Source organism: Monodelphis domestica, chromosome 3 (assembly GCF_027887165.1).
Source record: "Monodelphis domestica isolate mMonDom1 chromosome 3, mMonDom1.pri, whole genome shotgun sequence".
Lineage (NCBI taxonomy): Eukaryota > Metazoa > Chordata > Mammalia > Didelphimorphia > Didelphidae > Monodelphis > Monodelphis domestica.
The window spans coordinates 187560304-187578173 of NC_077229.1; the positions used below are offsets into that span (position 1 = coordinate 187560304).

The 17870-nt window shown below is 36.4% G+C and overlaps 1 protein-coding gene and 1 pseudogene across 7 annotated transcripts in view; one reads left to right on the forward strand and one right to left on the reverse strand.

Annotated features, from left to right (window-relative positions):
• CNBD1 (cyclic nucleotide binding domain containing 1) overlaps positions 1-17870 on the reverse strand; it is a 634668-nt gene that overhangs the window by 67508 nt on the left and 549290 nt on the right. The gene's annotated exons all lie outside the window — the stretch shown is intronic.
• On the forward strand, positions 6646-7682 carry LOC107652020 (creatine kinase B-type-like; annotated as a pseudogene).

The following is a 17870-nucleotide window of genomic DNA, read 5'->3' on the forward strand; positions in this document are numbered from 1 at the left end:
CCTTCCACCCATGTAGACTTGTCTGCTCCCAGGAGATTATCTAAGATAGAGTAAAAAAAAAAAAGTTCTGATCTGTCTTGGTAGAAGAGATTTACAAGCTGGGGAGCTCTCTACACCAATCAAATAACAGGTTTGCTTTCCCTACCCTCCAAAAAATATGTAGGGCACCATGTTAGGTGATAATAATAGATCAAAATGATAAAAAAAAACTCCTTGACATCAAAGAACTTACAATTTAATAGGAAGAGGAAGCATGTAAATAAATATTCAAGTTAGAATACACAAAGTACATAAGGAAGAACAAGACAGGAGATTAGGATGGAAGGGAGAAAGGTATCTCTTAAAGACCTTATGTAAAAGAAGACCTTGAATGAGGCTGCCAGGTGTTGCAATGAATAGAAAACTAGGCTTTGAATCGGGAAAACCTACATCTAAATGTAGTTACTTCATGGCTGGGTGACACTGGAAAATTTATTTAACTTGTCAGACTCATTTTCTTCATCTGAAAAGGGGGAATAGCAATAGCATATACTTCCCAAGATTGTAGTTGGGGTCAAATGAGATAATTATTGGTAAAATGCTGAGCACAGTGCCTGGCACATAGTAAGCACATATAAAAGTATATTCCCTTCTTTTTCTCCTGAGTTAAGAGTTTGAAAGAAATGCAGTAAATTCCAAGAAGCAGGAGTTCAGAGAGGAATACAAAAAAGAGTAGCATAGAAAGGTAGATTCTGGTAATACTACAGAGAGATTTGAATGCCAAAGCCTTTAGTTAGCAAAAATATCAGTTGTTAATATTTACATAGCCTTTAAGGTTTGTAAAATATGTGTTAACAAAACTGTGAGGTAAAATTTGTTATCTTCCTCATTTTGTGGATTAGGAAACAAATGCTCTACTAATTAAGTGATTTGCCCAGTGTCACACAATTAGTAAGCAGGTAAGGGAAAATTTGAACTCTGTCTTTCAGACTAAGTCCAGCATTCTGACTAGTGTGACATCTTATTGTCTAAATAATAGGAAACCATTGAAAGTTTTAGAACCATATATTAGAATTGTTTTGCCAGCAATATAAAAATATATGAAGTGTTTTGTGACAGACCATTGAAGTATTATATAAATGTCAATGACTATTTTTATTATATTTGAGTAGTACAGAAAAAGACCAAATTGTAGGACCTTAAGGAATGATAGATAGAAAATAGAAGAGAGTTGTACACTACATTTTTCCTGGAAATTTGTAAGTGAGAAAGAGGAAAGTAGAATGATAGCTCTTTAAAAAGTTTTATCTTTATTTTATTTTAATAACAAATTTACACATAAGATTTCCAAGATTATATGATTCATGTTGTCTCCATCCTTTTTTCCCTCCCTCCCTCATGAGATTGACAAGAATTCAATCTGAGTTGTACATGTATTATCATACAAAAAAATTTCCATATTACTGACTTTTTAGAAGTGAATAGTTTTACAAAACCAAAAAACTCAAATCCTATAGCCAAAAAAACAAGCGATAAATCATATGTCTTCATCAGTATTTCTACTCCAACAGTTCTTTCTCTGGAGGTGGATATCATTCTTTTTCACAAGTCTCTCAGAATTGTCTTGGATCATTGTATTGCAGTTAGAAGCAAAGTCAATTACATTTTATTGCCCCACAATATTTCAGTTAGTGTATGATGCTGTCCTAGTTTTGCTTTTTTTCACTCATCATCAGTTCAGTTCTTCCTGAAATCATCCTGTTCATCATTCCTTATAGCACAATACTATTCCATCACCATAGAATGATAGCTTTGAGAGATACAAGATCAAGAGAGAGTTTTCTTAAATTGGATGAATTAAATAAAACTGTATCTAAAAGGAGTTGTGTCCTCTAGCAAAGAATAAAGAGAGTATAGGAGATTTTCAGTGGAACAAAACCATACAGTTGGAAGAGGAAGGGGTTGAAAGCATAAGTGAATTTAGCTTTGGCATAGAAGAGTGATACCTCAAACTCTCAAAATTGGAATCAAGAAGAAACTAGATGTATACAAATATAGGAGTTTGGGAGGTTAAAGGTAAGAGATAATTGATTTAGAGCTGGAAGGGATCTTAGAGATCCAACTCCCTCACTTTAAAAATGAGGAAAAACTGAAGTGTAGAGGGTAATGCATCTAGAAATTGGGATTTAGACACCAGTTTCCTAACTCTAGGACCAACTCCCTATCTCTTAAGCTAGACTGCCTCATAAATGATTATGATGGAGGGCCTCAATGCTGTAAAAAAAAAGGTAGGAGACTGAGGTCATTTATTGAAAGGCTTAAAAAAAGAGAAGAAATTTGGAACTAACCTCTGTGAATAGGGCAAGAGGACAGCAATAAGAGATGATAAAAAAGTATTGTCACACAACTGTGAAAACTTACATGAGGTTGGATAGAATAAATTTATCATGAACCCAGCAAGCAAGGTTTTGTCCCTTTGGGGACAATTGTAAAAGGAGAAAGAAATGTGGAGAAGAGTATTTTATTTCAAAGGATGACCACAGGGTCAAAATTGTTAAGGAAGCCAAATGATGGGTATTAGACACAGAGAAAAGGGAGGGAATTAAGTAAAAGTAGTTTTGGAAGAAAAGGAGATATAGGGGTTACTTTATTCAACACCTTGAAATGATGCCATGTAGGAAAAGAGATTAGATGTCTTCTGCTTGATCCAAGAGATTTGAAGTAGATGAAATGAATGGAATTTGCATGGAGATAAGTTTAGGCATACTTTGAAGAGAAAAAAATTCATAAAAATTAGTTTTTAGAAGTTGAATGTGATGCTTGGGAAGTTAGTGGATTCTTCATTCCTGGAGGTCTTCAATCTTGAAACAAAGATTACAATAGATAAAGAATTTATTAAGTACTTACTGTGTAATTAATTTCTGTACCTTTGAACTACAATTCCCAGGACCCCACTTTCCTGCTCACATTGCATGCTGACTTAGGGAGCATATAAATTTGATGTAGCCCCACCTCTCGCTCTCTCTTCTTCCTATAATGGTGGCTGCTAGCAGTTTTTTTTTTAAACAGGCAAGATAATTTAGTCCCATGATCTTATTTTATTAGAAAATTACCCTTTTATTCCTTTATTTCTAGTGATTATTAATAAACTTTATAAAATGGACTTGGAGTAATGGACATTAATTTAAATCCTAAATTATTAAATTCCAAGGATTGTGTTAAACAAAGGCCAAATAACCTCTCATCTGGTGTACCAAAGAGGCAATTCTGTTCTTCATGGTTGAAGAACACTGAGGTTCCTTCCAATTATAAAATTTTAATGGTAATTCTAGGGTAATTCAGGGTAAAACTAGAAGAATAAAAAATGATGATGAGGGTGATATTATATTTAATTCAGGTTTCACAGATAAGTATCTTGGAAGTGGAACAGTTGATCAGTCAAAAATATTCTTTAAGCTCTTACTTTGTCCCAAACACAGTGCTAAGAAGAGTTAAAAATACTAAGAAAGGAAATCGATAGTCTTTGACCTCAAGAAGCTCAAAGTTTAATGAGCCAGACAGTATGTTACAACTATGTGCAAACATGATATATACAATATATATTGGAGATAACTAATAGAAGGAAGGCATTGCTCTTAAGGGGTGGGGAAGGTCAAGAAAGATTCTTATAGATGGCAGGATTTTAGCTGGAACTTGAAGGAAGCCAAAGAACAAATCTGAGTGATGATTTCCAGTATGTTTGAAAAAATGACACTACATAAAAGTGCACCAATTTGGCAGGTAACCATTTTTGCTTTTTAAAATTAGATAATGTGATGCTAAATGATGAGAGGTCTTTCTACTTGGGATGCTACTGTTAATTGTCTAAATGTTTTTTAGAAGAGGAAGATAATGAAATTTCTAAGAAAGGAAATGGTCAATTCAATTCTTTAGCACTATGCTAAATGCAAAATGAGTGAATATAGTTACAAAAAGTGGAAGCCTTGGGTCCAAAACACTTTATTCATTGGGAATATTAGACACATAGTTAAAACATATAAAAACAGTAGATTATAAGCTATTAAGTGTCAAATGGCATTCAAATACTTTTCCTAAATTAGAAATGTGATCTATATATTTTCAGGGGCTTTCTACCTTTTAAAATTCATTTAATATTATTGCCTTTCATGCCAAACCAGACTATTTAATCCCTTAATTTGGCATTCCATTCTAGCCTCACTGCATTGGTAAAGTAATTAATCTACTATGCCTAGAATTGCCCTATCATTAACTTCCATTATCATTTTATTTAAGAGTCAGCTAAGGGGTCACCATGGCATTAAGCTTTCTTTGACTCCCCAATTTGTTGGTACACCTTCCTCAAATTACTTTGTGCTTTCTTATCTGATTACTTGGGTATCCCACTACCTCACAAGTAGAATGTAAAACTCTTTGCAGCAAAACCTATTTTGTATTTGACTTTGTATCTCTACCAGCTAGAGCTATGATTACATAGAGTGAGTACTCTAAAATGAATTTAATTTGTAGGGCACAAAATCCTCAGATAACTTCCTGAAGGAGGTGAAAAGCAAAATGTTAAAAGAAGAGTCCAAAGGTAGGTTATGGAAGTGGTGCTGATCCAGGTGCCTAAAAGTTGACAGGACCTTCAGTAAGCAAATATGTAGAGGTTTGGCATTCACATTCAGAATAGAAAGTGCAGATTATACTTATAAAGAAGAGAACAACAATCCAGGGTGACTAGGCAAGTAATGAGAAAAGATGGAAAAAGTGAAGTGGTGCCTGGATGTAAAAAACCTTAAAATAACCAATAATTCCTTAGGGGAAATGAATATTCTATTTTTCATCTGTGTATCTCTCTACACACAGAGTAGGAGGTTAAAAAATATTTGTTGAATTTGAAGTGTTGAATTGAATGGTCCTGATCTTCATATGTGAAAGACAAAAATCTTTCCTATTTCACAATGAAAGAGAAAATATTTCTTCATTTGTGGTATGTTTTTCTTTGTACATCAAAAAGCCTTATTCCAGATTTCACAAAATCTCCCTCTCAAACTCTATTTCTCCAATAAGATCAGGGAAAACGGTCTTTCAAACTTAAAGTTCCTGAAGTAATATCACAATCAGATGCTATCAAACATTTCCCAACCTTTTCTTCTGACACTTTATTCCATTCACCATCATTTCCATACATCATGATAGTCCATGGCCACTTTCTTTAAAGGTCATTCACTGGCTTTTTAGTTTAGCTAAAAGAAAATTAGTGCTTCACCCACCAGGTCTTTTAGCTTCTTTTCATCTTTTCTTCTACACTAAAGAGGAAGAACTTTTGCAGTAATTTTGTTTGTTTGCTTTTTACTAAATATCCAACTTCATCAAAACAAATGAATGCTCTTGCTGTTACTATTCTGATGAATGATAAATGAATCCAATCATCAGTCTACAGTTTAGTCATTCTTTTTTCAAAATATGAATGCCAAATGACTCATGTATTTCTTTGAGAAGCTGTGTTTTCATCAGGTACATAATAAATTCCCATCAGTTTGTCCCTAAACACAGATGGTTCAATAAAAAATGATGGAAGCATTCAGGACCTTCTCCTACCTTTTTCAATGACTTCTGCACCTGACTTGCAGGCTTCCCACCCAATGTGTCCTCATATTATCTCCAGACACTTCAATCGCCTTTTTGATGATTCTTCTAACATCCTGTGCTCACTGTTGCTTAAGCTTCTCAAAGATATGATGTGATGCTATGCTCTGATATTTGTGAAGTCACCCTTCAGATACAGATTGGCAGAATGTATCCTATATAGGGAACTGTTAGTGAATTGGGAGTAGTGGTCCAATCTTTGTAATATGGCCGGCCAGCACAAGGTCCTGAACTACCATTGCAACTTATAAATATAAAATAAAATTATTCATCATGAAAATGAATTACTAGGGTTCAAAGAATCAGAACTAGTCCATGTTAAATTATGAAAGTCATATTAGTATATTAAAAAAAAACAAGAGAAATGAACTCATTAGAACTTTGGACTACAATGAAAACATTTAGCGAATAATGTTGCTGACTAAAGGTCTCCATGGAGTCTCAGGTTGTTCCACTTAGAGAAGGGAGAGCAACCAAAGGAACCCTCAAGGGAGAATTCTTTGATTAGGTACCTCAAGACACACATTGGTTATTTCTTCTCTCAGGGAACTTCAAGTAAATGCAATGCCTTTAAATGGTTCTTGACAGGTAGAAAAGATAAGAACTCCCTCCTAGGTTTTCTACTCCAGAGTAAGGTCCTGAGAGGACAATGGGTTATGGGATATGGAAATGTTTTTAATATTCTTTTCATTCTATAGGGAAGGTGTGAAGAAGGGGAGTTCTGAGGACAGGGAGGAGTTTCCCTGAAATTCACAAGACACATGGACCAGTTCTATTGTATTCCCATGAGTGATGGCATCTTTTTTTTTACCTTTTTTCATTCCATAATATATCAAACATTAGATCACATCCACCAGTTTTAAAAAATGGGATGCATCAAGGATTTCATGACTAAGTTCAGGTGAAACTAGACTGGGAGCACAATGTAACTATGATTGCAACAACAGCCCTAGCAGAAGCAGGTGCATCCTCCAATCCTCATGACTTTTACAACCCCTGAAGCACCCTCACTACAACATGTTGAAATCTCACTACCTCATTGAGAAGGAATACTTCAACCTCTGCTTGCACAACAACCATATACCTAAAGTGCCAAACTCTGAGCTTCATGAAAAACTCTGAGATAAGATCACACACATAGTGATTTTACCTTGGATGATATTATCCAGACCAGTGTGGACCACCCAGGGCAACCATTCATCATGACTTAGTTGTGTGATTGGAGAGGAAGAAAGCTTTTATGTGTCCAAGGAGCTGTTAGATTCTATCACTGAGGACCTGCAAGGAGACTACAGAGGCCTGAGATGAACATAAGACTGATCTTAATTCTGACAACCTGTAGGGTGCTGATGATACAGATCCTAGCTATGTGCTCACTTCTTGTGTTCAAACTGGCCAGAATATCCTAGGATTCTGTATGAGGTGAGTACTGTGCCATAGAGAAGTTCTGTGGAAGCTCTGGCCAGTCTAGAGGGTGACGTGAATGGGAAGTACCATGTCTTGAAGAATGTGACTAAACATGAGCAGCATCTGATTGAGGACCACTTCCTCTTTTACAAGCCTGTCTCCCCACTCATCTTGGCATCTGGCATGGCTCAAGACTGGCCCAATGGCAGGAGAATTTGACACAATGACAAGAAGACTTTTCTGGTGTGGATCAATAAGGAAGATCAATGGATAGTCCTCTCTATGGTTAACAAGAAGTAAGTTTTCATACACTTCTGCACAAGGTTCACTCAGATTGAAATTCTTTTCAAGACCTAAAACTACAAGATGGAATCACATTGATGTCCACATCAAACTACCCTACCTGGGCAAGCATGAGAAGTTAGGTGAGGCAATGAAGAAGATGAGACTGCAGAAGAGGGGAACAGTAGGTGTGGACAAAAGTATCTGTGGGTGGTGTCTTTGACATCCCCAGTGCTGACCAACTGGTGTTCTCAAAGGTGGAATTGGTCCAGATGGTGGTGGGTTGTATGAAATTGCTCATTGAAATAGAGAAGCATTTGAAGCAGGGTCAGTCCATTGGTAGCCTTATGGCAGTCCAGAAATGAGCAATTAGTCATTTCTGAATTCTGTACTTCCTAATTTATTGAATGAATAAATAACCAACATCCTTTTCCATTTGTGGCTCTATGGGGGCTCTAGACATAGCCCACCTGATCATGCTGTAGAGAAGTCTTCCTTCTATCCTTTAGGGTTAGGGTTTATTTTTGATGGCTGAGATGTTGCTCACAAAAAGTTCTCATAGAACCTAGGACCAGTTAGGAAATGAATGAATCAAGATAGTGATGCACCAGATGGGTCTTATAGAAAAGGAATTTTCCCTTAGAAGGACTTGCAGACCAAATAATTCTATATAGTAAGGCTTTCAAATATTTTGACCAAACAAAATACTAAAGGTAGAATAGTCCAGAAAAGTAGTTTTCCAAAGTGGCAAAAATTTGTATGGAAAGCAAAATCTTTCTAATAATGTATCTATTCCATTTTTCCAATGCTTATATATAATAGACTCAGATTCTAAGAAAGTCTGAGAAAAAACACAGAATACACACATGCACATGCCTGTGTATATGTATATATATATATATATATATATATATATATATATATATACACACACACACACACCTTTTTCCCTTGTCATGATACTCCAGTGGAAATTTGTGGATGTAATTATTGATACTATGTTGTATGAGCTATGATTGAAGGGGGAAAAGGTCTCACCTAAATAGAATTAAATTCATTATTTTTTAGATAGTGGCTTTTAATAGAACCAAGATGGATAAAATCTGTCATGGTATCCTTGAGAAAAACATAGAATAATGTGGGATAAATATAAATGAAATTAGGTGGCTTTTGAATTGTTTAAAATATTTCATTCAAAAGGTGGTCATGGGAGTGTTGCTTAAGTTTTTTTCAGTTTGCTCTTTTTTATCAATGACTTGTCTAAGGTTACAGATGCTTATCAGATTTGAATATGACACAATTACTAGATATAGCTAACAAGCTATATGACAAAATCAAGATTTAAAAAAGGGTCTTGGCAGAATAGAATACTGTGATTAAGTGAATAATATAAAATTTGATAAGGATGAACATAAAATCTTGTATTTTGGTTCAAAAACTTCTATTTTACAATAATAAGATGGGGAATATATGTCTCAACATGAATCTCAAAATATCTGGACTTTTTAGTGAGTAGAAAGCTTCATATGAGTTAACATGTAATTCAAAAAACCAAAAAGCTAATGAAATTTTACCTTGAGGCAAGAGAGGCAAAATGCTCAAGACTACAGAAGTGAAAACTCAGCCCCATTCTGTCCTAGTCAAAGCACATGGAATGCATTGTATTTAACTCTGTACACAATACCTTAAAGGAGGACTTTGATCATTTGGATAGTAATGGTAGAGGGCAGAAAAGAAGACTGAAAAGCCCTGAAATCATAACCCATGATGACTGATTTGCCAGGTTTAACTTAGAGATGAGAAGACTCAAGAGGAACAGGATAGTGATCTTCAAGGCTGTCATATGGGAGAAAGACTTAGGATTATCTTACTTCGCCCCATAGAACAAATCCAGGAGCAATAGATAGAAGTTACAAGAAGGACATTTTATGCTTTATTCAGGAAAATACTTCCTAATAAAGTTTTCCAAAAATGGAATTAACTTAAAAGATAATAGGCTGACTTCAGTGATAAGACTTTAAACAAAGTCTGGAAGCAGGGTGTGACCATGGGTTGATTGTGTTCTAGTGGAGTTTATTTTCTAGGGACATATTTAACCAGAGGGTTGTGGAGTATCCATCCAAGTCTAAGGTTGTGTTACCTCACGTTGCCTATTTCCTCACTTATCAAAAAAATTTCTTTTCCCAATTCATTTAAATGAAAGAGTAAATACAAACCTGTTTGGAAAAAGTAGAAGCCCTTATCAACATATAAGCAGTTACTTATGATGAAGTCCCTGCTTTAGTGCTTGGATATCGATGGCTACTTCTGATAGTAAAGTGAGGACCTGAAGATTAGTCTTTGAATCAGTGGAAATTCTATTAGCCATCTGATGGGTATTTTTTTAATACTAATAAAGTTACAGAGGAGAAACGAAATGAATAACATTTTCAATACTTTAGGCTAAACTGGGAGAAATATTAAAGATAGAAATAGAACATGAAACAGGAAACAAAAGGTCAGCTCCTTGAAGACTGATGTTTGTTATTTTTCAGGATTGAAACAGGGAGAACTTTGCTTTCAACTAGAGAACTCAGAGAAGCATACTAGTTTTTGAAATTTTGAAGTGCTCTTTAAGAAACACGTTCTTTTTGGCAAATAGATTAACTCTAAAAGCCCAAATGTCCTTATTGGATGACTATCTTGGTCTGATCAAAACTTTCATGTAGAAAGAGGTTGATCTATCTGTGATATGTCACCTGAGGTTGTAAGTCACCTTTATGACTCTTATTCATCATTCCAAACCATCCTATCACCTACCCTGATCAAATGAGCAGACTCTATCTGGAAACAGAGATGCTAGATACGACACTTACTCTGCTCTCCAATTCATAGGACAAAGGCAGAGGAAAGGACCACATTGTTTATGGAGATATGAAGGACCCCAGCTACTGTCATAGCCAACAGTACTATGTCCCTCATGAGAGTTAGCATGATTTGAAGAGATATTTACCCTGACTCCCACTGCTTTAGAATTAGGGACTTCCTCCCCTGTACTATCCACACCATCAAATTCTTCCCAGGGTTTGTGATAGAAACGGAAAAACAAAGGAAAGGAAAGGAAAGTGGAGCAGTAGGTCTGGAGTCACAGAATCTGAGTTCAAATCCTTACCTAGCTACTTTCTAATTGTGTGACCATGGACCAAGCACCTAACTTCTGTTTGCCTTAATTCACTGGAGAAGGAAATGAGAAACCCACTCTAGTTTCTTTGTCAAGAAAACCTTAGCTCAGATGAATTCCAGATACTCACAGAAGAAATGCCAAAGCAAGAAATGGTGCTGATAATTTCAAGGAGATGTGAATTTTTTAACTTTAAAGTTTTACCAACAACTTTGAAATGATGTGGATATGTTAATGAACTAACATCAAGGTGACATGGGTTTATCTATTTCTCCCCATGCCACTCTCTCCACAAAAAAACATAAAACATTTAAAAATGAGACCTCCGACTTCTGGTCAAGATGGCAGCTTAGAGAAAGCAAGAGTTCAGAGCTTCAGAAACCCTTCCTTACCGATCTCAAACTGAATGCTCCTAGGGCACCGAAATTCAAAACAAACAACAGAATAGACCCCGGGAACACTCCTCCTGGACCAGGATCAAAAGGTACGGCCCCCCAAAACTCAGAACTCGAGATCACTCGGATCTAAGGGGTAGGCAAAAGGAAGGTCCCAGGACCCATCACCCCCAACCCAGAGCACTCAATCCGAGGCAGCAGCAGGAACCTCAGGGCAGGCAAAAGGGCCTGGGGAGCCAGCTATTCTGAAGGCCACATCCTGAAAACAACCTGACCCAGTGTCGCAGGGGCAGCCAGACAGCAGGGAAACAGAGAGAGACTGGGGGAGCCTGTAGCCCCCTGACCAGATCCTTCCATCTGAGTCTCACCAAAGGTCCCTGCCTCAGGGCATACTCAGCCTGAGGTTAATCCTATCACCAGCCCTTGGAGCTCCCTGAAGCCACGGCCCCTCCCCCTCAGAGTGCAGGCTCCTCTGGCCAGCAAAGGCATTGAAATACACCTGAGAGTGTCAAGCCAGGCGCAGAGCATAGAAGTAAGGCAACAGAGAAGCATTGGGAGGGAACTGAGGAGGGTAGTAACACCGAAACACCGAAACACCAGCAATTCTGGGCTTCCTGGGGAAGACAGACAATTTGCCTGGGGCTAAAGCCACTGAACACCAGAGAGATAACAGAAGTGCCAGCCCTCCTCGCTCAGGTAAACAGCACAGAAGGAAAAAAGCCTCAAAACAACAGGAAAAACAAGAAGGGGGCAATTTTGGACACATTTTATGGAGCAAAAATACAAAATACAGAGAAGATAGAAGAGGAAACATAAGCAAATGCTCCAAAATCTTCCAAAGAAAATGGAAATTCTCCACAAACTTTTGAAGAATTTGAATAGAAAATGATAAAAAAGATGGAAGCCTTCTGGCAGAAAAAAATGAGAATTAATGCAAAAGAATTTCACACAACTACAAAACCAGTTTGAACAAACTGAAAAGGAAAACCAGGCTTTAAAGGTCAAAATTAGGCAACTGGAAGACAACGAGCAGGTAAAAGAGCAAGAATCAATAAAGCAAAGCCAAAAGATCAAGAAATTAGAAGAGAATATAAAATATCTCACTGACAAGGTGACAGATTTGGAAAACAGAGGAAGAAGAGATAATTTAAGAATAATTGGACTACCAGAAAATCCAGAAATAAACAGCAAACTCTACATCATAATACAAGATATAATCAAAGAAAATTGCCCAGAGATTCTAGAACAAGGGGGCAATAGAGCCACTGAAAGAGCTTACAGAACACCCTCTACACTAAATCCCCAAAAGACAACTCTCAGGAATGTAATTGCCAAATTCCAAAGCTTTCAAGCAAAAGAAAAAAAATTCTACAAGAAGCCAGAGAAAGACAATTTAGATATAAAGGAATGCCAATCAGGGTCACATAAGACCTTGCAAGTTCCACTCTGAATGATCTAGGCATGGAACATGATTTTCAGAAAGGCAAGAGAGCTGGTTCTTCAACCAAGAATCAGCTATCCAGCAAAACTGACTATATACTTCCAAGGGAAAGTATGGGCATTCAACAAAATAGAAGATTTCTAAGTTTTTGCAAAGAAAAGACCAGAGCTCTGTGGAAAGTTCGATATCAAAAAACAAAGAGCATGAAATACCTGAAAAGGTAAATATGATGGAAAGGAAAAGGAGAAAAGTGTTATCTTTTCATTTATTCAAACTCTCCTCTATAAGGACTACAGTTATATGCATATATATATTAATATATGGAAAATGTAATGTGTAAATGGAGGAAAAGAAAAATCAAATAGAATAATCTTTCTCACACAAAGTCTCACACAGGAAGGGGAGGGGAAGAAAACTCCTATAAGAAGGAGAGGAAGAGAGTTTTTGCTTAAACCTTACTCTCAGGGAAATCAACTCTGAGAGGGAAAAACATTCAGATCCATTGGGATCTTGAATTCTATCTTACCCAACAAGGGTAGGGAAAATGGAAAACCAAGGGGGGGGAGGGAGGGAGGGAAAACAAAATTGGAGGAAAGGAGAGGGGCGAAGGTGATGGAACAAAAAGGGAGGGGCTAGAAAGGGAAACATATCAAGGGAGGGGACAAAGGGGACTGATTTAAAGTAAATCACTGGATTAAAAGGTTAGAGCTGAAGAAGAAAGGTTAGAATTAGGGAAGGATATCAAAATGCCAGAGAATTCACAAGTCACAATCAAAACTTTGAATGTGAATGGGATGAACTCACACATAAAACGTAGATGAATCGTAGAATGGGTTAGAATCCAAAACCCTACCATATGTTGTCTTCAAGAAACACACATGAGGTGGGTAGACACCCACAAAGTCAGAATTAATGGATGGAGTAAGACCTTCTGGGCCTCAACTGATAGAAAGAAGGCAGGAGTTGCAATCATGATATCTGGTAAAACCAAAGCAAAAATAGGCCTGATTAAAAGGGATAGGGAAGGTAATTATATTTTGTTAAAAGGGACTTTAGATAATGAGGAAATATCACTAATCAACATGTATGCACCAAATAATATAGCACCCAAATTTCTAATGGAGAAACTAGGAGAACTGAAGGAAGAAATAGACAGTAAAACAATATTAGTGGGAGATTTGAACCAACCATTATCAAATTTAGATAAATCAAATCAAAAAATAAATAAGAAAGAGGTAAAAGAAGTGAATGAAATCTTAGAAAAATTAGAATTAATAGACATATGGAGAAAAATAAATAGGGACAAAAAGGAATACACCTTCTTCTCAGCACCACATGGCACATTCACAAAGATTGACCATACATTAGATCACAGAAACATGGTATACAAATGTAGAAAAGCAGAAATAATAAATGCAGCCTTTTCAGATCACAAGGCAATAAAAATAATGATCAGTAACAGTATGTGGAAAACCAAATCAAAAACTAATTGGAAATTAAACAACATGATACTCCAAAATCATTTAGTTAGAGAAGAAATCAAAGAAACAAATAATAATTTCATCAAGGAAAATGACAACAGCGAGACATCCTTTCAAACCTTTTGCGATGCAGCCAAAGCAGTAATGAGAGGTAAATTCATATCCCTGAGTGCATATATTAACAAACTAGGGAGAGCAGAAATCAATCAATTGGAAATGCAAATAAAAAAACTCGAAAGAGATCAAATTAAAAACCCCCAGCAGAAAACCAAACTAGAAATCCTAAAAATTAAGGGAGAAATTAATAAAATCGAAAGTGATAGAACTATTGATTTAATAAATAAGACCAGAAGCTGGTACTTTGAAAAAAAAAACAAAATAGACAGAGTACTGGTCAATCTAATTTAAAAAAGGAAAGAAGAAAAGCAAATTAACAGCATCAAAGATGAAATGTGGGACATTACCTCCAATGAAGAGGAAATCAAGGCAATCATTAAAAATTACTTTGCCCAATTATATTGTAACAAATACACCAATTTAGGCGATATGGATGAATATATACAAAAATACAAACTGCCTAGGCTAACAGAAGAAGAAATAGAATTCTTAAATAATCCCATATCAGAAAATGAAATCCAACAAGCCATCAAAGAACTTCCTAAGAAAAAATCCCCAGGGCCCGAAGGATTCACAAGTGAATTCTATCAAACATTCAGAGAACAGTTAATCTCAATACTATACAAACTATTTGACATAATAAGCAAAGAGGAAATTCTACTAAACTCCTTTTATGACACAAACATGGTACTGATTCCAAAACCATGCAGATCAAAAACAGAGAAAGAAAATTATAGACCAATCTCCCTAATGAATATAGATGCAAAAATCTTAAATAGGATACTAGCAAAAAGACTCCAGCAAGTGATCAGAAGGGTCATCCACCATGATCAAGTAGGATTTATACCAGGGATATACAGGGCTGGTTCAATATTAGGAAAACCATCCACATAATTGACCATATCAACAAGCAAACCAACAAAAATCACATGATTATCTCAATAGACTCAGAAAAAGCCTTTGATAAAATACAATATCCAATCCTATTGAAAACACTAGAAAGCATAGGAATAGGAGGGTCATTCCTAAAAATAATAAACAGTATATATCTAAAACCATCAGCTAATATCATCTGCAATGGGGATAAACTAGATGCATTCCCAATGAGATCAGGAGTGAAACAAGGATGCCCATTATCACCTCTACTATTTGACATTGTACTAGAAACACTAGCAGTAGCAATTAAAGAAAAAGAAATTGAAGGCATTAAAATAGGCAAGGAGGAGAACGAGTTATCACTCTTTGCAGATGACATGATGGTCTACTTAAAGAATCCTAGAGATTCAACCAAAAAGCTAATTGAAATAATCAACAACTTTAGCAAAGTTGCAGGATACAAAATAAACCCGCATAAGTCATCATCATTTCTATACATAGTTCAGCAGCAAAAACTAGAAAGAAAAATCCCATTCAAAATCACCTTAGACAAAATAAAATACCTAGGAATCTATCTCCCGAGACAAACACAGGAACTATATGAACACAACTAGAAAACACTCTCCACACAACTAAAACTAGACTTGAGCAATTGGAAAAACATTAACTGTGCATGGGTAGGATGAGCCAATATAGTAAAAATGACCATCCTACCCAAACTTATCTATTTAGTGTCATACCCATGGAACTTCCAAAAAATTTCTTTACTGATTTAGAAAAATCCTTTGTTATTCCAAATGAACTTGCAGTCCCAGATCTCAAACTATATTACAAAGCAGCAGTCATCAAAACAATTTGGTACTGGCTAAGAGACAGAAAGGAGGATCAGTGGAATAGACTTGGGGCAAGTGACCTCAGAAAGACAATATATGATAAACCCAAAGATCCCAGCTTTTGGGTCAAAAATCCACTATTCGATAAAAACTGCTGGGAAAACTGGAAGACAATGTGGGAGAGATTATGATTAGATCAACACCTCCCACCCTACACCAAGATAAATTCAAAATGGGTGACTGACATGAACATAAAGAAGGAAACTATAAGTAAATTAGGTAAACACAGAATAATATACATGTCAGATCTTTGGGAAGGGAAAGACTTTAAAACCAAACAAGATATAGAGTCACAAAATGTAAAATAAATAATTCCGACTACATCAAATTAAAAAGCTTTTGTACAAACAAAACCAATATAACTAAAATCATAAGGAAAACAACAAATTGGGAAGCAATCTTCATAAAAACCTCTGACAAAGGTTTAATTACTCAAATTTATAAAGAACTAAATCAACTGTACAAAAAATCAAGCCATTCTCCAATTGATAAATGGGCAAGGGACATGAGCAGGCATTTCTCAGCCAAAGAAATCAATACTATTAATAAGCACATGAAAAAGTGCTCCACATTTCTTATAATCAGAGAGATGCAAATCAAAACAACTCTGAGGTATCACCTCACTCTTAGCAAATTGGCTAACATGACAGCTATGAAAAGTAATGAATGCTGGAGGGGATGCGGCAAAGTAGGGATATTAATTCATTGCTGGTGGAGTTGTGAACTGATCCAACCATTCTGGAGGGCAATTTGGAACTATGCCCAAAAGGAGAAAAAAGACTGTCTGCCCTTTGATCCAGCCATAGCACTGCTGAGTTTGTACCCCAAAGAGATAATAAGGAAAAAGACTTGTACAAGAATATTCCTAGCTGTGCTCTTTGTGGTGGCCAAAAACTGGAAAATGAGGGGATCAATTGGGAAATGGATGAACAAATTGTGGTCTATGTTGGTGATGGAATACTATTGTGCTAAAAGGAATAATAAAGTGGAGGAATTCCACGGAGACTGGGACAACCTCCAGGAAGTGATGCAGAGCGAAAGGAGCAGAACCAGGAAAACATTGTACACAGAGACTGATACACTATGGTACAATCAAAGGTAATGGACTCCTGCACTAGGGAGAATGCAATGTTTCTGAACAATCTGCAGGGATCTAAAAAACACTATCCACAAGCAGAGGATAAACTGTTGGAGTAAAAACACCGATGAAAAGCAACTGCTTGAGTACAGGGGCTGAGAGGAAATGACTGAGGAGAAACTCTAAATGAACACGCTAGTGCAAATACCAACAACATGGAAATGGGGTTGAACCAAGAACACATGTGAAACCCAGTGGAATTGTGCACCTGCTATGGGAGAAGTGGTGGGAGGGGGTCAGGGGGAGGAAAAGATAATGATCATTGTTTCCAATGAATAATGTTTGTAAATAACCAAATAAAATAATATTTAAAAAGTAAAAAAATAAAAAAATAAAAATGAGACCTCCAACTCCTGCCTCCTAAGCCCTCTCCCAATTCTATCTAGTTCCATTCTGTGGAGTACTCTCAAATCAAACTCATTAAGAGTGAACAATTCTTGGTGCCTCTTCTCCTCCCCTTCTTTCACCATCCCATCCCTTTCCCCTTGCTGTCTGTCTCGGTTGTTGTGGTTTGGTCATTCAGTCATATGTGACCTTTGGTCATTCAGTCATATGTGGTCTTTGTGACCCCCTGGAACATGCTGTCTGTAGGTTTTCTTGGCAAAAACAATGGAGTGATTTTCATTGCCTTTCTCCAGTAGATTAAGGCAAACAGAGGTTAAGTGATTTGGCCAAGGGCATACATATAATAAGTTCATATTTGTACTTAGGTCTTCTTGACTCCAGGTCCAGTGCTGTATCCAGGGAGTCATCTAGATGACCCCTTTTTGCCTCTTGTCTCTGTACTTTCTGTGCTGAGTAGCCTTCTATTCTATGTGTCTTATTAAAACATGATTGCAGCCCTAATTCCTGCTGCCATCATCGTCTTTCCTGTTGAGAACCCAAAGTTTACCAGGTATGCCTCCTCCAATCATAATTACAAAAAATTAATTAGCAATTCAAAAATTATACATGTATCGATGTCTCATATGGATGTGGTTGTCAAGGTAATGGCTAACCAGTTTCTTTTTGTAACTATAATACATTTTTTCATCACTATTATTCTTTCTATT